This window comes from Lactuca serriola, chromosome 4 (assembly GCF_051521515.1).
Source record: "Lactuca serriola cultivar US96UC23 chromosome 4, Lser_US96UC23_V15, whole genome shotgun sequence".
NCBI lineage: Eukaryota > Viridiplantae > Streptophyta > Magnoliopsida > Asterales > Asteraceae > Lactuca > Lactuca serriola.
Genome location: NC_136411.1, coordinates 321,003,815 through 321,026,923, shown reverse-complemented (window position 1 = coordinate 321,026,923; position 23,109 = coordinate 321,003,815). Strand labels below are relative to the sequence as shown.

Below are 23,109 nucleotides of genomic sequence, written 5' to 3'. Positions count from 1 at the left end.
ATGAACCCAACTTGAAAATGTGGAGAGGGAAAGAATTTTGATACAACAAAAACAATAAATAATTGAACAACAATTGACTCAATTGATGAGACAACTTACTAATCCTCCAAAAGATGTTTGTTAGTTTTGTTGTTAGAAACTTTTTATTAAGCATGTAAGAGAAGTACAAAAACCTAATTATTTTGGTGAAGTATTAGATGGTAACTATCGTTTGGACGAAGTATTGAATATTTAGATAATAGCTATCATTTTGTGGATATTTAGATAGTACCTATCATTTTGTTGAAATGTTGTTACCATTTTGGATTTGTATTAAATTGTTTTTATGTGTTTACTATTATTTTTGATTTGTATTAAATTGTTTTTATGTGTTTACTATTTTTGCATGTTGGTACCCTTTTTCCAACAAACATGGTTGCGTCGGAACTTTGTTCATAATGTTGTTTCCTACTAGATTCCAACAAAATTGCTTGTACATAACCATCCAATTTTCTAGTTGTGTTCTATAAAGGCCTGAACCCCGAAAATATATATATGGTATTACCACAAACACGTTTTATTTATGCTTCCGCACAACAACAATATTCCCAAATAACAAAAACAATTCAAACTAGTTGATTTATTATTGTAGCTAAATGAACCGAGTTGAAGTTGGATAACTTATTAAGTTAATACGGTTTATGAGCAACAACTAGAATCGCTGACTCGCAACCACCAGTAAAGAGGACTTCTTGTGGAGTGTAATGCCATATGTCTCACTCATGTCAATATCGTCGTTTTTTACTCCATTTGGCAATGCAAAATCGAACTTATGAACCATATTTGCTAAAGCAAGCTCCATGATAGTTGTACCAAATTGAATACCTGGGCACCCTCTTCGACCAGCACCAAATGGAAGCCAATCATAATGAAGGCTTTTATAGTCAGTTGAATTGTCCTGCAAGAACCTCTCTGGCATAAATTTTTTTGAGTCTTTCCACACGGCAGGATCTCTTCCTATGGCCCAAGCATTGACTAGCACCTGTGTGCCTACTGGAATATCGTACCCCATTAGTTTCACGTCTTCAGTTGTTTCTCGAGGAAGAAATGGGACTGTAGCATGCAATCGCAAGGACTCTTTTATGACAGCTTTTAGGTATTGCATCTTTTCCAAATCCTCCTCCAGAATCGTGGATCTGCCTTGTGCAATTATTGTTGTTTCTTGCTGTAACTTTTTCATTACTGATGGGTGCTTTATAAGCTCACTAACTGCCCACTCTAAACTTGTGAAAGTCGTATCCGTTCCAGCAGAAAACATGTCCTACAAGACACTTAAACATTAGTTGTTTTATGTGATTATACTTAGCATGTTATGAGAATCAGCTAAAATTTTCAAGATTATCATATGGATATGCAGACTCCAAAATGAAAGAATAAGTTTTAATTGCATGTTTTCTCTAACCAGACAGAATATTAGTGATATATAAAACTTAATTAAGAAAAGGTGCATGCCATATCGTTTAAAAGTTCATCAAAAATCAGTTGGTTGTTATAACCCGCTTTCTTTTATGTAATTTCCTCTCTAGCTTCTGGGTAGCTTCTTAATAAAATCATTTTTTCGAGTAAAAATTTAGAACTCAAGGTAGATATGTGTACGTATATGACAAAAGCATTACTTAATAATTAATGCAAGAGAGATGGTAGAAAATGCAACAGCAACTGTATCGCAACATATTATTTCTATTATATCCTTGACTACGTACACCCTTATATATAGAAAGCATGAATAATGTATTAATTATTGCCCTTATTAAGTATACTGGTAATTTCATCATTAGCAAGTTTAATCATAGCTCGTTAATCTGGAGATATAGAGGGAGAAATTATCATACCAATATGACCCCTTTAAGAGTATCGTCGCTCTTAGCATCTTCCCCTTTTTTCTTACTTCTATGTTCTTTAAGAACACGGTCAAGAAAATCATCAAACTCTATAGCAATTTCTTTGCATTGCCCTCTAAATTTTTGAGTTGATCCACCCATGACAACCATGGAATATAATCCCCAACAAAAAAAACACCTAGCATATTCATGAACCTTATCAATAAACTTGTGAACTTTGACCCATGATGATCATATGTTCTTCCAAAAGCCACCCTACAATTTATTTTATTTGCAAGTGAAACTATCAATCCACCCAAATCAACTGTTGAACCACACCTTTCTGCAAGCATGCTAATTGTAACACATATCTCTTCTTCTCTCACTCTTTTGAAAGACTTGACTTGCTTAATTACAATATGATGTTCCAAAAGATGTTACTAACGCCAGAGTGTTAATCCCCATATGTAGTTGCTAACCTGGTTTAGTGGTTCCTTGAGAATACAAGTTATTTCAAAGAAAAAGCTTCAACAATTAAGTTGGTGAGTTCATAAGTAGTTATTTGAATAAATGTATCCATTCGAAAGTTCACGTTTGTTTCCCAAAAAATCTGATATTTTCTATAAAAAGAGTTATGATTTATAGCTGTATAAGATGGATGTATTGAACCAGGAAAATCTTATATTTTCCCAAAGTTGAAAAGCGGTCTTAATGTTCCTCGACTGTAACTTGTAAGTAAATATGTCATACTTAAACTGATAATGTATGGTTTTATTAGTAAACAAAACTATAGGAAGCTTGTATGTTTACGTAAAAATAACTGTAATATTACTTTTCCTGTAAAACATAATACCATAATAATTGTCTATCTTGTGAGTTTTCATAACCGTACTAAGATGAATTTGCCTGCAACGATGTTCTTCAGGCATCAAAATGTTATGACACTTGTCACCCTTAACCTGTCGGTTCGGCTGTAGCTAATAGCTAGGGTGCGGGATCATTAGTCCCATATAGATCTATGCACACTTATCACGTTCTCCGGATGGAGACTCTGGTTATAAAACAGGGCTTTCTTGTATACATTGATAGGTACAATGAAGACGAATGACTCACATATTCTTAATTAAGTCACGTATTTTTGAAATGTATATGTTTATGTCCGAAATGATTACCCTTTTCACAGTGTTGATAAAGGCATAATAATGATATGTATTTTCTTATCTATACGTAATGTTATAGTGGAAATGGTTACCCTTGTCATGATATGTTATGCAAACATATAAATAAAGCATGTTATTATTTATAAACACATTTCATCCCGAGAGGGTAAAGTGGTGTCATAAGATGTTTCGCATGCCAACATTTTTAAAAAACATTTAGGAATCATTTAAAAGTGTAGTGATAGGGGTATGAACTCATTTGGTAAGAGTGACGGTTTGATGAAGACGATGTTTAACTCGGACAACACTTTGACTAGAAAGAAGCAAGTTTCTCGGGAACATCAGGACTTCAGGCTTCCGTCAGGGCTTGGAGATGTAACCGGGGCATCGGGGTAGTCTCGGGATGCTTAACACAATGTAAAAGTAGAAAGGAGAGTTGAATTTAGCAGCCTAAACCCGAGACCTTTGGTTTCCATTTATAGGTGCATTTTTGGGATTCACGTCGTGAGCATGGAGTTGTTCACGACGTGAGTTTGGTCCTTATCTATTCCTTAGACGCGACGTCTGATAGCCCATCTCTGGCGCACATCAATCACAAGCTCACGTCGTGGGCTTCTGGCTCACGTCGTGAGTTTCCTGACAGTGTTGGAATTCGTGTCCTGAGCTTCAGAAATTCATATCTCTTGCATACAAGTTCCGATTTTGACGTTCTTTATATCCACGCATATGTGAGGTTATGCTCTACAACTTTCGTTTAAACTCCATCGGCTAATTTTGAATTTATTTTTAATATTATATTTTTAACAGGCCGGGACTGGAAAAGTACGTTAAAAATCCATAACTTCTTCATCCGACGTCCGTTTTCGTCTGTCTTTTTGCAATTGCACTACTATTGTCGAGATCTTCGATTCTCGTTTAGGTTGTGTCGGCTAAAAGTCGCTCGATCTCTATTTGGAGTTTTTAGTTGTTTACTGTTGTATCCGAAACTTAGAAAAATCATAACTTCCTCATACAAAGTCAGATTTGGACATTCTTTTTATGTATTTTTACGGTTTAATGATATCTACGACTTTCATTTAGATACCTAAGGCTAAAAAAAGCATTTCATTGGAATTTTTTGTTTTATGCTTAACAGGGTTTTACAGGTTTTGTTGCGGATCTTCGATTGGTCATAACTTCTTCGTTATAACTCGGATTTTAGTGTTCTTTATATTTTTGAAAACCTTGTTACGATATCTACCACTTGGTACATCCAAATTGAGATTTTTGAACATCTCATTTTTTACGCTATTTTATTAACTCAAAAATAGGTTACAGTATTTGACTTTAAGTCATTACATTGACTTGAAATATCGGGTTGTTACATAAATTATCACTATCGTTCTGAAAATTGGTGTCAATATACCCTGTCACTCTCAAGTCATCACTTCCACCTAGTATAAGGACCCAGTCCTTAGTCCTTTACAGGTACTTAAGAATGTTCTTCACTGCTGTTCACTGAGCTCTACCCGGGTTCCCTTGTTATCGGCTAACCATGCTCAACGCAAAAGCTACATCAAGGCTAGTACATGTCATAGCGTACATGATCGAGCCAATGGTGGAACCATATGGCACTCGATTCATTCCCGCTATCTCGGCATCGGTACTCGGACTTTGAGTCTTACTCAGCTTGGGATAACTCTGTATTGGTAGTTCCCCTTTCATGGAATTCTCCATGCTAAAACATTTCAGCACCTTGTCCAAGTAAGTACTTTGACTAAGTCCTATTAGTCTTCTATTCCTATTTCTCAACATCCTTATCCCCAGAATATAAGCAGCTTCCCCTAGATCTTTCATAGCGAAACACTTCCCAAGCCAGGACTTAACCTCCTGCAAGGTCGGGATGTCGTTTCCTATGAGCAGTATGTCATCAACATACAAAACTAGAAAGCGAACTATACTCCCATGTCACACCCCCGAACCGGAACGACGGAAATGTCTCGGGACGGATGACGTCATTGTAAAGTATCATAACAATTGAGTATAGATGAATCATAGCATCACAAACATTCATACATGGAGAATACAAGTTTACACTGTTTATAGACTTCGTTTGCTCAAAATTTAAGTACAAGAAATTTAAAAGTAAAAATCATGATGTAGTGACGCCTGTCCTCAAAAAGGTTTTCGTAATACCTGCTCATTGGGTTCTTGAGAATACAAGTAGTTTTGAAAAGCTTCAACATTGAAGTTGGTGAGTTCATAAGCATTTTGTATGAATAAAATATGTATTGTTTGCTTGTAAATGACAACGTAAAGCTTTCTAGAAAATCCAATATTTTCTTAAATGTAAGATGTAGTCTTAAAACCCTAAGACTGAAAATGTAAGTAGTATTGTAATGTAAAGTAGTATCATATAGCTTTATATATTTTATAAAAGTAAATGAAGATGCATTAGCCCCGTAAACCAAATGATTGTTAATACCCTATGTGAGTTATTATTACCATACTTAATATGACTAGCGGCCTATACAACGTTCTTCAGGCGTCAGATTTGGTAGACATTTGTCACCCTAGACCTGCAGTCTAACTGTAGGGAGACAGCTTAGGTGCGGGGCTGTGAATCTCGTATAGATTTATACAGAAATGTCTCACTCTCCCTCCAGGAGAATCTCGTTATAATGTAGGACTTGAGGTGTACTTTAGGTAAAGTACGTGAAGAGAGTGTGTCTCACAAACTGTACCAACGGTTTACATGTAATGTAGTGTATATTCTTTTTGTATGTAAAAGCATTTCCTTTGTATAGTAGTTTTATAGAGTGACATAGTGATAGTTTTGAAATATTTATCTGTGAAGATGCCCGAAAATTGAGAGCTAGTTTAAATTAAACCTAAACTATACCCATTATAGTTTTACTGAACAAGTTGTAGCGTTAATGAAATGTAAAACCCATTTATATAATTTTTTTGTATAAAATAATAGGTTTAGAAAGTTCATAACTTGGTTGAACTCAAGGGAAAATTTGTCTTAGAATAGTTATGAAAACTCATTCTTGATAGGAAATTTCCTTTTTATCATGAAAGTCATAATTTTCCCTTTTGGTTCATGTAGTACATTTAAAACTTGTTTTTATATAGTTTCCAACTATAACTTAACAATATTGCATGAAGGCTTGAAAATAACTAGTAACATCACATAGCATGCTCATAAACCCTTATACACAACATATAGATGAACACATATAACTAAATTTTGTTATAATATAGTTTTGCTTGAATCCCCCCAAAAAAAAAAAAAATAAATAAAAACTTGAAATTTTTTGAAAAAGGTGGGTATGAACTCACCTTGAGTGGTTTTCGTGGATGAATTAATGGATTGATATGAGGATTTCGAACTTGGCACTTGAAAGGGAGTGGATGAACTTCAAGGAAATGTTATTATCCTAATAATGTCAACACAAAAAAATGTGTGTAAAATGGTGAAACTAACATAAAATCGTATATACACTAGGGTATTATGAAAATACTTACCAAAGAAATCTAAGGATTGAACTTGGGGCTTAAATCCTTTGAAACTTGCAAATGGGTTCTTGAGAGAGGGAGGAATTTAATAGGAAATAGAATGAAGTAATGGTGAGGTTTTGTGATGTTAATCTTGTTTAAATAAAAGGAATTGACGTGAAGTTTAATTGGATAACTGGAGGTTAATGTATGGCTGTTTGGTGGGTAATACGTGGGATACTGTGATTGTATTGGAAATGGGTGAGAAATCAAATCATAAAGTCAACTTTTATTGTCTTATCGTCATCCTAGACCGCAAACCTCTTTAATTCACCCTAGTATGACCGAAATCACATGTGATTTCGGTCCTAGGCTTGACTTTACTTTTTGTTTTCGGTCCTAGGTTTCTTCCCATGGTGATTTCGGCCTAAGTGGGTCCTTAAGGTGTGTTTTCGGTCCTAGTGGGGTTGCATGCAGTTGATTTCAGCCTTAGTGCTTTGTAGACAAGGTGTTTTTGTTTTGGGGCAATATAATTTACGAATATGATAGCCTCAAAACTCAACAATTCAAGGTCCTTGTATAACTACATGTTGTTTTGTTAAAACTGTAAGTCCCCAAAATGCTCGTGTATCAATCAGATCCGTTTGATGGTGCGGAATCCCAATCAAACGAATGATGTCAGATCAAATAGAAGAGAAGGAGGAGAAGAATAACTTGAATCTTGAATGTATTGATTAGAATTAAGTTCCTTACAATAGATTCACACACACAAAAAAATGCTCTCTTCTTCTCTCTAGTTTCTCTCTTCTCACATTCATCAATCTCTACTCTTCACCCCTAACACACATATATATATATACAAGGGGAACATGGGCCAGAGAACATGGGCCGTAAATGGGTTTACGGCCGTAAAACTATTTACGGCCATAAACACAACCATAAACATGTATACTGCCGTAAACACAAAGATGTAACAACAACAAAAATTCAGGTCAAAATTTAAACTTTTATAAAACCGTAATTAAGTATACTAAGTGGTAGATATTGTAACAAGGTTTTCATACAGATAAAGAACGCTAAAATCCGAGTTATAACGAAGAAGTTATGACCATTCTAGGTTTTCCGACAAAAACTGGCAATACGAAGTTACGTAAAAACTCGAATCGGAGATCGAGCAACTTTTGGCCGGAATGACCTAAATGAGAATAGAAGGTCTCGACAATGGTATTTCAGCGGTAAAAAGTCTGGCAAAAACCAACGTCAGATAACGAAGTTATGAATTTTTAAAGAAATTCCTTAATCACATCATTTTAATAAATAAATAATAAAAATAATTTCATAATTTGCCAACGGAGTCTAAACGAAAGTTGTAGATCGTAGTCTCACCTTCGCGTGGATATAAAGAACGTCGAAAACGGAGTTCGTATGAAGGAGATATGAATTTTAGAAGTTTATTTAAAATAAATATAAATTTAAATATAAACCCCCGGTATTATCCGAAGAACGAGTCAGCGGTCTGATCCTTCGTACGCCCTGCGTACCCTCGTACGCCCCGCGTACTCAAATCAAGGGCTCCGGACTGTCCACGTCGCTCCGATGTTTCTTCCGAGGATGCGGTAAGCCATGACGTCTCGTACGCCCTGGTACGAGCGTACGCCCCGTGTACGCGAGGCTTCCAGACCCTATAAAACGGGTGCGAAGGTTTCTGAAAAACTTGCTCATTTCTTCTCCTTTCTCTTGCATTTTGCCTCGTTTTCCGTGCCCGTTCAAACCTGAAGCCCTGGTCATTTTGCTCAAGTCCCGAAGGTCGATTTTACTCCCGAGATTCCCGAGAATCCTGAGAAAAATCTGTTTCCAGAGACGAAACTCTGCCCGGTTTTCTGCTCGCTTTCTTCAAAATTTCAGGTGAGTTCATACCCCTGCAAACACACTTTAAATACGTTTTTAAATTCTTTTTATACTCTTTTAGGGGGGAATACAAGTAAACACACGACTAAAATCGTGTGAAACATCGATCTTTTGATATACTTTTCATACTGTTGTTTTAACTATCTTATGAAGTTATTATCATGCAAAACACCTCACAACACAACTTTACCCTCTTGGGGTACAATATGTTTCATAAATAGAAATAGGTTTTATTTATACGTTTGCATACTACATCATATCAAGAGTAACCATTTCAACTATAACATGATGCTTTTACAAGAAAACTCAACTGATCATCACGTTTTTGTAACACGGTAGAAAACTAAATCATTTCATACGAACGATTTTCATCATATTACTCGTGAACTTGTTGTTAGCAATCATGTGATGGCATATGGCTTTGTTTGTACCAAACGAAAGTCCCCACCTATAACCAGAGTCTCTTGGAGGGAGAGCGTGACAAGTGTGTATAGATCTATACGGGGCTGACAACTCCGCACCCTGACTGTTAGCTACAGTCCGTTATTGGGGTGACAAATGTCAACATTAGGTACTGCGTCTAGTATGGTTATGAGGAACTCACAACACACGGAAACAATGACTCATGCACGTAGTAATACATAACTCAATCATGCTTGGGGGGTAATAACTATATTCTAGGGTATTATCAGCATGATCAAAACTCAGGTTAAAACACTTCCACAACTAGTTTTACTTAACAATAAGACTGCACTTCACTTTTAGGAAAATAAGGGATTTCCTGGTTCATATACATTCATTTTGTACAATAACGATTTACAACATCATTCTTTTGAGCATGTCATAGTTTCTTATAGCTTACGGTCTTCGTCATTTGAGACTGCATTTCACTTTTAGGAAAATAAGGGATTTTCCTGGTTCAAATACATATAGTACATACAACAATCTTTCCAACTCATTTCATACATCTAATAGAAAATAAGGGATTTTCTGGAAAACGTACACGCACTTTCGAATGGCATACATTTTCTCAAAACACCACTTATGAACTCACCAACTTAAATGTTGACACTTTTTCTTTGAAATAACTTGTATTCTCAGGTAACCGCTAGACCAGGTAGCAACTACTTTTGAAGACTAACGCGCTGGCGTTAGTAACATATTTTCGATCACCATATTGTATTTGATGTCTTTTGCAAACATGTAACACATACAATTATGTAAACTTTTCAAATATATTTATATATGGTGGTGTGTACTTTCCTTTCTATGAAATGTTATGATACTGAATATGACGTCCTCCGCCCCCGAACGTTTCCACCGTTCTGGTTTGGGGGTGTGACAAAAGATGTTTACGGTCCAAGACACAAAAATACATTTTCCTTGAAACGTAAAGTATAAAGCATATTTTTGACCCAACAATCTCCCCCTTGGTTTATAACTTTCTTTTCTAAATGACCAACAAGCTCTCTCTAAAAAGTAGCTGGCTTTTCTTGTTCATCTTCATTGGGAGATTGGCTTCAACATTTATCTTCAAATTCTTCATAACTTCAAGATGAACTTGATGAATCTTCAATAAATGACTTCATCTTGAGCAGTTGGGAATTTCTTCAGTATTTGACATTTAATGCACATTGGGTGAGGAGGCTTCTTGTAGAGATTCTTGAAAATTGGTGCTTTCAGCTTGAGAATCTTCAGAGAGAAATAATTTTCTCGATCACTTCAGCAGGTTCATCGATAGCAGCAGATTGATTGAGGAGGATTCAATGCAATCCGTTACATAATCTTCAATTCCAGCTTCACCTTGCTTCCGGGGTTGAAAGATTGAATGTTGAAAGAATAATCTTCATTTCTTGCTCCTTCGAATGAGAATTCTTCGATGATCACGGATGAACCTTTGGCTCATAAATTTTCGACACAAACTCCATGAGTTTCATCTACACCTAAAATCACTTTTCAAGACAAAACAAAACTAAAAGAAAACTTAAAACAAAAACAAAATAGAAATAACACTATTTTTGGATTTTTAAATTTCTAATTTTTGTTTGATTTTTGAAATTTTCTGATTTTTTTTAAAATTTAATTCTCCCATAATATTTAAATTAGAAGAACACTATGAACAAACTTAACAAAAACAAAAATAATAGCTAACTTTAAGAGTGGTTTGGGATCAAAGTTTTTAGACAGCCTTTATCCGTTTATCAATACCTCTCCCTTCATGAATAGATCTGGTCAATCGCCGATATTGTGGTCCACTTAAACACAAGAGATTGTGACAAAATTAGGACATACTATAAGTGACAAGACAATGTGATCCTAAGTTCCTAGATAATATTCCTTAAGGACCATTCAACTGACGACGACCAAAGATATTGTTGTCCACCTAAATTGAGCAGCGACATCTACAGACAATATGTATGTGTTCAAATTTTAATTGTACTAGAACGTGTTTCCCGCTTCCTGATATGCTCCAGCCATCAAGGACTTCTAGAATACTCCTTACACCTGGTGAGCAGACAATTATTAAGAGAGAAAATAGATTTAGAGTGCATATGCCATACATCCAGGTCGGATCTCTTCCAATCATGCAGAGGATGAAACATATGACTAAATGAAGTTTTAGAGGGATTGAGAAGAGAATTTGCATTTACTGTGTACTAGGTCAGATTATGAGTCACACAGAGGAGACAGTATATGGCTAACAGATAAAAATAATTGCATAGATAGAAGATGCAGAGAGATAGAATTGCATATGTTACAGTCTAGGTCGGATCTCTCGATCACGCAAAGGAGGCAACATATGACTAACAGTCAGAATGCAAGAAAATAACCTTCTACAGACCTAGTTCTGAATTCCCCAGTCACCCCATCAAAACCAGAATTAAGGATAGAATCTGCACATCAAGGAAAAGTTAATCCACAATTCTAAATACGGGTTCTTTTAATGTGACCGATATTTTTTCATGTGGATCTCCCTGCTCAACCTATCTGAGCGTCGTATTGTCAGGAAAAATGGATCTATCTAGGTCAAGATTTTTCAAGTTTCTAGATTCCTTAAGTTCATCTATGCCTAGTCAAGTCCATTTTAAATCTTTCGTGCCTACCAGCGCATCGAACACAGAGCCTAGACAATTCAGATTCAGTCCCTTACACAGATTCAGATTGCCTGTTATCACATGATTATATCACTTCCCAAAACATCTCCTGCAAGCACATTCCATTAACACCATATTTTTTATTTTCTGATTTTCTAATGTTTTTGGATTTTTTTTTTAAATTAAAAAATTTTCTAATTTTTGTTTTGTTTTTATTTCTCCCCCTAAATTTGTGCATAGGAGAGAAACGAAAGTAAATGCGCAAATTTAAACTATCCTAAAACAAAAATTAGTCTTTAAAGCAAATCAGCTTAAGAAAAACTTAGGAATATAGAGAAGAAAATTCAAATCGTAAGTCACCGATTGAATTTGCATCCAGAAGGTTTGAGAACAGCATGCGTAATCTCAGAACAGATCCAAAAATTCTTCACATCGTTAAGCACTAACCCCATGAGTGATCCCTTCCTTTATTCCGTTCCCGCAACGGACACATACTCTCAAATAATGTTCCAAGTGTTGTACAATTAAGAGATGCCCCCTATCATGTGCCTGGAACAACCACTACCAACAAACCAAAGTCTGATGATATGCCTCCATAGCTGCTCCGACACAGAGCGGGATCAACTGGTCTTTGGAATCCAATCCATTTTGAAACTGGGTCGACCTTTGTCATCAGTGTAGGGTACTCTCTCCCATGACATATCCTACTTATCACAACCAAAAGATGTAGAAATATTAGAAGCATTAATTGATTTGGGAGATTTTACCTTTGGTACCCATCTATAGTCGGGTTTAACCCATTTCTTGTTGGATCGGATGGGTGCCTTAGTACTTGCTTTTGATCTTGATGTCGGCCGTTGAGATGACTATGACCTAACCGGTATTTATTTTACTGGAGCATCTCTTGGATTGGGCTTCTCAGCCGACATTCCCTTCTTGCCTTTGGGATTCAGATTCTTGGCCTTGTGGGTTTGATTTTTGGCCTTCTGCACGTTCCAGTCACCATTGTCTGAACGTGACCTGGAAGGGTTTCTTTTGAAGTATCTCCCACTTGGCGCGTTTTGCCATCCTTGTGCGTAGTACGGAATGTATGCACGATTAGGACAATTTCTGGCAATGTGTCCAGGTGTTCCACAATGAAAACAAGTCTTTTTCTTCACTGTGAATTTATTTCTTCCTGCCCTTGGTGGCATATCCTTTCCTTGTCTCTTATTGTTCTCACAAGCACAATTACAACAGGAACTCTGTTTCATTGGAATTGGTGGCCTGTATTTCTCAACAGCAGGTTGATCAGAAGCAATTGAGTTCGAAGCAACAGATTCAGAGCTCAAGGAGATATTGGTTTGTTCAATGGTTTTCCACTTGTTCTCATCTTCTACTACTTTACCTGCACATAAAGTAGAAACATTAGAATCTTCAACCTGAATACCTCCTAACACAAATCCAGATGGTTTGCCATAATGAAGATGTGCCTCCTTGTCAATTTCTTCCTGTGTCATAGGGATGGATGTGTAGTTATGATTGAAAGGAAGAGGAACACAATCATACCCTAGACCTTTTAGCTGGTTATTTTTAAATTGCATCGGACCGAGGTCCGGGCTAACTAGGGCCTTGCCCCCTGCATCAGACCGATGTTCGGAAACTGACTGGGACCTTGTCCCCTGCATCGGACCAAAGTCCGGACTAACAGGGGCCTTGCCCCCTGCATCGGACCGAAGTCCGGAAGCTGACTGGGACCCTGTCCCCTACATCGGACCAAATTCTGGACTAACTGCATCAGACCGAAGTCCGGAACTAACTAAACGAAGCATAACATAACATATCAACTAGCGTAAACACACATATACTACATACTGCATCGGGCCGTAGCCCGGGACACATAACACATAAGTCTTGTTTGAGCCATGAAGGCATCGAACATACTAACTACTGCATTGGACCGAAGTCCGGAAACTACTGCTAGCTAAATGGGCCGGCATTGTGGCCTTAGACCCGTTCTTACTGGAAGGAAACTCACCTGAACTGCTGAGCTCTGCCGATAACCCTCTATTCCGCTGCTCCTCTAGCTCTCCGAGCTACCAATATCAATATGACACTTAGTCTGACAGTCCTCCAAAAGTCAACTAAGTCAACTCTGGTCAAAGTCAATGTCCTGGTCAACCCAACTCGTTGAGTCTGCCTACTGACTCACCGAGTTCATACGCTCAGAATCCATTCATTCGCGACTCGACTCGCCGATTCAACCCTTGACTCACCGAGTCTACCGATTTCCGAGTCCTGACCTGACCAACTCACTGAGTCCCCACTCAACTCACTGATCCGAGTCTTAAATCGAAGGGTTTGGGGTTTCGTGACTTGACTCGCCGAGTCCAAGAACAAACTCGCCGAGTTTGAGGCAATCTTCAACAGACTCGCCGATTTGTTCATCCAACTCATCGATTTCGTCTCCATCTTCATACTACTCGCCGAGTCCACTCGAAGGACTCGCCGAGTCTATTCAGTCCTTCATATATTCAGAGGCTTTTGAGTCATGCATGGACTCCAAACTGTAGATCCACTCTTCTAAAGCCTATTCCTTACGTAGAGTGGCAAACTTTACATGTAGCTACGGAGATCTAGGCTCAAAACACTATAAACTAGAGTTTAAGACAAAGGGGCTTAACAATCAACCCATAGACTGATGCTTTATGATTCTCTAGGCCAAGATACACTTAGATCTGTAGTAGTAACTTCAGATCTTGGCTTCTAACTCGAAATGGTTCATAAACTTGCCCTAAAAGCCCCAAATCTCAAGATAAAGGTTGATCTATATGCAAAAGAGGGAAGGTAGCGACTCATTACCTTGAAATGTTCTGGAAAACCCCACAAACTCTGGATCTAGTGCCAATCCTTGAATCCCCAATGGGTGCCTTCTTCCTTCTTCCTTCAAATCATCCAAAATGGCAAGAAAGCTTGAATGAGAAACAATGGAGGCTTAGGGTTTCCGGTTTTGGACTATAGGGGCCGCAAATGAGCCCTAGGGAAGAGAATAAGATGCTTAAATAGGGTACCAAGTGCCGAAATTAGGGTTTCCCAACCCAGAACAGACTCGCCGAGTCCACTTGCCGGCTCGCCGAGTCGGTCACTCACTTTACACCCGAATCCCGCTCCGACTCGCCGAGTTCCTTCCTAGACTCACTGAGTCAACCTTCTTTAACTTATGGTTTTTCCTTTCCTTTCTTGACCTTTCTGATTTCGGGTGTTACACAACAGGTCAGGAGCAAACTTCAGACTGCACAGAGTCGGCAGAAAAGCTATGCCGACAAGCGTCGTTCAGACCTAGAGTTCTAGGTCGGGGATATGGTTCTCATGAAGGTGTCTCCTTGGAAAGGCATCATCGGATTCAGGAAGCGGGGCAAGTTGGGCCCCAGGTATATTGGACCTTTCAAGGTCATAGCCTGGGTGAGCAAGGTGGCGTATTGGCTGGACCTGCCAGCCGAACTCAGTCAGATTACGTCTCCCAGCTACAGAAATGCCTGGTGGACGACTCGACAGTGGTGCCCCTAAAGGATATTCAAGTTGATGATAGCCAGAACTACATTGAGCGGCCTGTGGCAATCCTCGACCGGAAGTCGAACGATCTGAGGAACAAGAAGGTCGAGCTGGTGAAGGTGCAATGGCAGCATCGGAAGGGCTCGACATGGACATGGGAGCCGGTGGAAGAGATGATGAAGCATTATCCAGAACTCTTCCAGGATCTAACAGCAGACTTCGAGGATGAAGTCTAAAATAAGCGCGGGGGGGGGGGGGGGGGGTGGGGGATTTGTAGCACCTGGTTCCTGGTATGTATTTTATTCTAGTATCTTGCCTTTTGGCCATGGACTCGGCAAGTTGAGGTCCAACTCGTCGATTCGGAGCGTGTTGGACACAGAAGTTTAATGACCTACTCGACGAGTCCGCGCCCGGACTCGGCGAGTAGGCACTGTTCGGACAAAACCCTAGATAAGGGTTTGCACCCTATTTAAACCACTTGTTCTACCTCCCTTTCGTCCCAAATGCTTCCAGAACTCCCCTTAAGCAAACCCTAGCCGTTTTTGAGAAGTTCTAAGGCATTTTTGGTGGATCTTGCTAGTTGTGACCATAAGGAGGAAGGGAAAGGCTTGAGGAAACAAGTGATCACCAAGGGAACCCGAGTTTGTGCATCATCCACAACTCATTGGAGGTATAAAGCTGTAACCTTGCAATTTCATTTGTTAGATCCCTTTTTGGGGAGATTTAGGGCTTTTATAAGCCATTTTTGGTGACCAACCATGAATGCAAGCATGGTTGAGGGTTGAGACTCCATAATCAAGCCATTAAAGGATGCACAAGGTAGTTAGGGGTTGCTTTTTCACCCATCTAAGGCCCCATGCATCCTAAGAGCTTATTTTATGACCTTTTGAGCTCAAAGTCCCATGCATCCACGTAAAGTTTGTAACTTTACATGATAGATCGATTGAAGGAGTTTAGATCTACCTTTTGGTCAAGAGTTGTACGCTGGAAACCGAGAAATGAGACTTGGACATGCCTGACTCGATGATTCGTTCTTGGGACTCGACGAGTCCGAGGCAAAACTCCCCTTTTCTGTTAAGGTTTGAAGGAACACAGTCGAGCTCTACAAGGGTTTTTAGAGGGTCCATGGGAGTGACCCAACGTATTGGACTTAGCCTTAGATCTGGAGTTCATGGTACTCGACGAGTGCAAGAACGGACTCGGCGAGTCCAAGGCAATCTCCTTCCGTTGAAGTTTAACTCGACGAGTTGTTCAAACAACTCGGCGAGTCCGGGTCAGGACTTGTTTATCAAATGAAGGTGAACTCGACGAGTTGTTCATCCAAATCGGCGAGTCGGATGAAGACTCATTCGACGTTCATAAAGAAGGGATAACTCGTCGAGTCGTTGCTGAACTCGACGAGTAGAGTCATGGATAAGGACGGGTAAAGAGTTAGGGACACGACGAGTTGGCAGACAAACTCAACGAGTTGGGTCAACTTGAAGTTGACTTTGACTTGGACTTGGGTAGGGGTAAAATAATCATTTTACCGTAAGAGTAGATATCCGATTCTAACTGGGTGTTTTGTGGGATTATAGTCGTAGGGTTACCAGAGCAGCAGTCAGTCAGTTGTCGAGTAGTTTTTCAGCAGTCAGCCTTACGAGTTGAGTTACCTTCCAGTAGCGGTGGGTCTACGGCCACAATGTTGGCCCACTAGTAGGAGTTGTATGTTAGATGATTGTCTTTGTGATATTCATCTAGATTTGCTGCTACCTGTTATGTTTATGTGCTTTCATGATATGTGTTTATGTGGTAGTAGCAGTAGGGGTGAAATAGTCCCCGGTTGTCGGATGAAATAGACCGACGGGTACGTCAAGCACCCCAGAATGGCTTGACCTGGGTACGTCAAACACCCCAAAATGGTTTTACCTGGGTAAGTCAGACACCCTAGAATTTTCTGACAGTACATTATGTTATGCTATGTGTTTATGTGGTAGCAGTAGGGGTGAAATAGTCCCCGGTAGTCGGGTGAAATAGACCGACGGGTACGTCAAGCACCCCAGAATGGCTTGACCTGGGTACGCCAAACACCCCAGAATGGTTTGACCTAGGTAAGTCTGGCACCTCAGAATTGTCTGACAATATATTGTATGGTATGTGGTACTGTGGGGGAACTCACTAAGCTTCATACTTACAGTTTTCAGTTTTGTTTCAGGTACCTCTTCAGCGAAGGGGAAGGAGCTGGCGCGGTAGCTGCACATCATACACACACCTTAGATTCTGCTTTATGAGTTTTCCTTGGGATTGTACTATGATATTATCACTATTTCATGATCTGGATTTTCAGACATTATACATAGTTTTATGAAATGTTATGATTTGACAGTGTTTTCCTTCGAACGTTTTAATTAAAATAATTTATAAAAATGAAATTTTTGGATGCGAAAAATGGGTTATTACACACCATTTGTATGATTAAAGATAATATACACTTGGAAATTTATGTTGAATTAAGCCTCTAAAAGTTCATGCAAATCAAACAAGAATCAAATAGTTTTTTTGGGGTCAAAAATATGGTTTATACTTTACTTTTCTAGGAAAATGTATTTTTGTGTCTTGGACCGTAAACAACTTGGTGTTTACGGCAGTATACGTGTTTACGGTTGTGTTTACGGTCGTAAACAGGTTTATGGCCGTAAACCCATTTACAGCCCATGTTCTCCGACCCATGTTCCCCATGTATATATAGGTGTTAGGGGTGAGGAGTAGAGATTGATGAACGTGAGAAGAGAGAAACTAGAGAGAAGAAGAGAGCATTTTTGTGTGTGTGAATCTATTGTAAGGAACTTAATTCTAATCAATACATTCAAGATTCAAGGTATTCGTCTCCTCCTTCTCTTCTATTTGGTATGACATCATCCGTTCGATTGGGATTCCGCACCATCAAACGAATCTGATTGATACACGAGCATTTTGGGGACTTACAATTGGTATCAGAGCAAGGATTGTATCAGTCAATTTTGCCAAATTTGGAGCATATTTGATCTTATTTTCGAAATATTTTGGCGTTTTTGGATAGATCTCTGAAAATTAAGGGGGGTTTCTTCTTTGCATTTTTCATAAAAACGAGTTTTTGATCGAGGTTTGGAGCAAAAAGGGGTGAAAAACGTCGTTTTTTCGTGAATCTGTTGAAGGTTTACAGCCGGAAACAGTTTACAGTCGGCGGCGGCGGCATTTAGGCTAGGGTTTCCGGAGTTTACGGTCCGAGGATTAGGGCCCAGTAGTGTTTCCGGCCTCGCAAGCAGCAGCCTCGGTCAGCCTCGCTTCGCATTTAAAAAATAGGAGGCGGATTTGGGGGTGCCGAGGTTCGAACTTGGGACCTCAGGGTTATAAACACAGCGCCTTATCCAACTCGGCTACCTGATCCCTTGTTACAATCTTTCGAAATTTAATTCATAACCCGTTATTCTTGGTTTCAACTTTCAAAATTTGACACTTTTAACCCAAAATTCAATTTATGGAGAATCATCTTGAGGCCTTTAAGGCCGAGATAGTTTCAGGACAGATTGAGGCTCATTTAGATCCTGATTCTTATGGAGTTCAAGGATCCACAGGGAGGGAGATCCCATTTCTAGTTTTTGCCGTCAGGGGACAGAAGTGAGTGGGGCATCCTGTCTCCAAGAGAGACCTCTGCATGATTGGATAGTTAAGGAGGTTTCGCAAGCCATTCGCGAGGATCTGCCCGACATGGTCATGAGGATCACTGATAGGTTGATCGCGAAGCTCCAGGATCAGACAGCTGTTGTTCAGTCGATGGATGGTGTCGATGAAGTAACGCAGGAGCGAGAGGCGGGCAGGGAGTCAGAAAGGAAGAGGAAAACGGATGAGACTCAGGTAGCCACAGGTTCGGGCAAGAGGCCCAAGGGGTCGGATTTGAGGATGAGGGACTATCAGAGCCATAGTCGATGCGGGAAGTGTCGTAGGACGCACATGGGTGCGTGCAGGCGTAGAAGTGGTGGCGATGCTGGATGTTTCAAGTGTGGCCAGATTGGCCATTTTGGCAGAGATTGTACTATTACAATCACCCAGGGACTTGATCTGATATGTTTCCATTGCAGTCAGAGGGGCCACAAGAAGGCCCACTGTCCTAGTTTGTATACAGCAGGGCAGGTGCCAGCTCCTGCCCCTGGGATTTCGAGAGGCACCAGCGGACATCAGGGTCGGGCAAGGGCGCCTACGGCTCGGAGCCGAGTATTCCAATTGATTTCAACAAGGATTTCTAGCAGCACTGAACGATGGGGGTACATATCTTTTACATTCTGGTCAATTATTATTCATGATAGTATTGTTATGTTGCTGTATTGATATCAATAAGCATATGTGTTTGGGTATTATATTACCTGCCTATGGTTAAGTTATATGCCATTTGCATACCTTGGAATTAGAATGGTAAATTGGAGGTCGTCCCCTCTAGGGCAGGTTACTTCGGATACAGTAACTGTAGCATGTATGTGTAAGATTTAGTAGTGCCTCACTACTTGCGGAAGGTGTTAGTCAGGTAATGATTAGTCATATTCTCAGTAGTGGCAATCCAGAGTTTCTAGTGGAGTAGCTAGCGGTCGGTAAGGAAGTGGGTTAGAGATGTTAACCCTAAACGCAGGCTCTCAGGATGCAGTCATTAAAACAAGTTCGGTTAAGGATTGAAGGGTGCTCGGTTAGTTAGCAAGAATGGTTCGAATCTGGTAAAAGTTAGCTGGAGTGCCAGCAGAGGTAAACGTTGATGGGTTTAGGCCATATGAACATTCCTATGTGCACATGCAAACCCTGGTGCTTGGATCTAGGTTTTTCTAATTAAACATGCGTTGAATCTAAGACTTCTAATGACTAATTAGGTATAAGAACAATACAAAATCAGATTTAGAAGTTTACCTTTAAATCTCTTGTTTGATCTTGTTGTCTTGGAGCTCTAGAGTCACAATTGTCACTCCTCTAATGGCTTACAAACACCAACTAGCAAGGAGGATGATTTGAGAGAGAGGTTAGGGAAGAAATCGGCCAGGGTTTCTTTTCTTTTGAAGAGATGCCGATTTCCCTTGCCCTAGGGGTCTATTTATACTTGTAAGGCTCCTAGGGTTTCACCCTTAAACCCTAATTGGATAACTTAAGCTCTAAGTAATCCTAATCCTTACCAAAGATAAGCCTTGGACGAATTTGAGGCTATCCCAAGCCCTAGAATTCGTCCAACCTCTATCCCTTAAGGATTTACAGCCCAAAGTGCAACTATCAAACAATTGACAGTTTATACCCTCTTATTTAATTAATCTCTTTAAGTCACCAAATTAATACTAATTAATCTATGACTTATATTAATCAAATAAAAATATTATTATTCCTTATATTATTCTCATAATATATTAATAATATCTATTCTCTCATAATAAATCATCCTGTCAAGTTGCTATGGTGAAGGCAACCCAAAAGGACCATGCACAATCAGGTCAAATACTTGCCTAATATAGTTGCAGCCTTAGACACTATTCCAACAGTCTCCCACTTGGATAAGTCTAGTAACTATATGCACAAGTACAATTCGATTTGCAATCGTAGCTCTCAAAGACGCTGTCAAACTCTGATCTAATCAATCTTGTCCTTTAGATAAGGGATCGTACAGTCCTCTGTTAGATATCATGCTGACAATTCTATAGAATAATTAGTCTAGCATTTTGGTTTCTCGATCTACGATTCATTTGACATAGAACTTAATCGAACACATCAATTCAGTTCTGACTGGGCCCGGCACATAAGTCAAATCAAATCATCGAGCGGCCGAGATATCGCTTTTACCCTCTTAGGATAAAAGTTACAGATAAACTTTGACTTATATGCATTTACTTATTCATTAATCAACTATACACAACAATGCGTTTTATAACATCGAGTTACTGATGCATTTTCGCATTATCAATGTACAACCAATTAACAAATAACAAACCATATATCTAGGTTTTAAGACTATATGATATTATCGTCTTGCGATCACCCTTTTTGTCATATTCCATAAGGTGATTCCAACAAGCGCGGGTTTGTTCCAATGCTCAAAACTAGTTCATAAGCACTCATGAATGTTGCAGAAACCCTTTGCTATGTCTAAAACCATTCAGACAATCTACACACCAATTCATGACAATCTTCATTCATATCTACTTCCAACATATGAACGATTGTGGACAATTTGAATAATTCGATTATTCTTAATAAACTCAATTATTCTGGAAGTCAAAACATGCAAAGAGAAACAATAGTTAAATAATTAACATAAGACAGTAACATTACTCATAAATAAAACTCCTTTATTTAATCATCAAATGTTAATTACATTTATCTATTACACTTTTCTAATACTATCTAATCTATGCTAATATCATCCTTCAGCCCAATACTCCTAGTATGTTGCAAGTGCTTAACCCTACTCAGTCCCTTCGTAAGCGGATCTGCTGGGTTATCTTCTGATGATATCCTCTTCACTATGAGTTGTCCTTCTTCTACATGATGTCTAATAAAGTGATATTTTCTGTTGATATGTCGAGATCTACCATGATCCCTTGGTTCCTTGGTCAAGGCAACCGCTCCTTCATTATCACAGAAAATCTCCATGGGCTCCTTTATGGCTGGTACAACTCCAAGGTCACCAATGAAGTTCTTCAACCATATTGCCTCCTTCGACGCTTCGCTCACTGCAATGTATTCTGATTCGTACGTTGAATTAGCTACAGTTTCTTGTTTGGAACTTTTCCACGTCACTACTCCTCCATTCAGGGTAAAGACCCAGCCCGACTGCGAATGATAGTTGTCCCTGTCGGTCTGAAAGTTGGCATCACCATACCCTCGCACCTTCAAGTCATCACTCCCTCCGAGGACTAAAAACCATTCCTTCGTCCTCCGAAGGTACTTAAGGATATTCTTCATCGCAATCCAATGGGCTCTGCCAGGGTTCCCTTGATATCTACTAACCATGCTCAAAGCAAAGGCTACATCAGGGCGAGTACAAGTCATAGCATACATGATTGAGCCAACTGCGGAAGCGTATGGTATTCAGCTCATTTCTGCTATGTCAACTTCGGTACTCAGGCTTTGAGTCTTACTCAACTTGGCATTACTTTGTATTGGTAATTCTCCCTTCTTTGAGTTTTCCATACTAAAACGTTTTGGTACTTTCTCTAAGTAAGTTTTCTGACTAAGTCCTATTAGTCTATTACTTCTCTCTCTTACTATCCTTATTCCCAAAATATAGGAAGCCTCTCCGAGGTCCTTCATAGCGAAGCACTTCCCGAGCCAGGACTTAACCTCCTACAGAGTCGGGATGTCATTTCCTATGAATAATATGTCATCGACATATAGAACGAGGAAGCTTACTATACTCCCACTGGCTTTGACAAATACACATGATTCATCTTCGCTTCGTACGAATCCAAACTCTTTGACTTTGTCATCGAAGCAAAGATTCCATCTGCGAGACGCTTGCTTAAGTCTATAAATGGACTTCTCAAGCTTACACACTCTATTCGGATGCTTCAGATCCACAAACCCCTCTGGCCGAGCCATGTAAACATCCTCAGCCAACTTCCCGTTAAGGAAAGCGGTCTTGACATCCATTTGCCAAATCTCATAATCATGAAATGCGGCAATAGCTAGCATCACTCTAATATATTTTATCTTTGCAACTGGTGAGAAGGTCTCTTCATAGTCAACTCCAGGAGTTTGAGTAAAGCCCTTCGCAACCAATCGCGCCTTATACGTGTGTACTTTTCCATCCACATCGGTCTTCTTCTTGAAGATCCATTTGCACCCAACGGTCTTACGTCCGGGCACATTATCAACCAAATTCCAAACTTGGTTATCATACATGGATTGGATCTCGCTATCCATTGCTTCTTTCCATTTTGCAGACTCTGGGCCTGCCATGGCTTCCTTACAGCTATTAGGTTCATCAAGGTTTATTAGTGTACCATCACTAATATACATGTCCCCTTCGGTAGTAATATGAAAACCATAAAACTGGGGTTGAACTCTAACTCTTTCGGAATGTCTAAGAGGTAA

General features: G+C 39.3%; 1 pseudogene; it reads right to left on the bottom strand.

The window, feature by feature from the left end:
- Positions 1–646: 646 nt before the first annotated feature.
- LOC145099554 (cytochrome P450 Tp4149 pseudogene) overlaps positions 647–23,109 on the bottom strand; it is a 43,179-nt pseudogene continuing 20,716 nt past the window's right edge.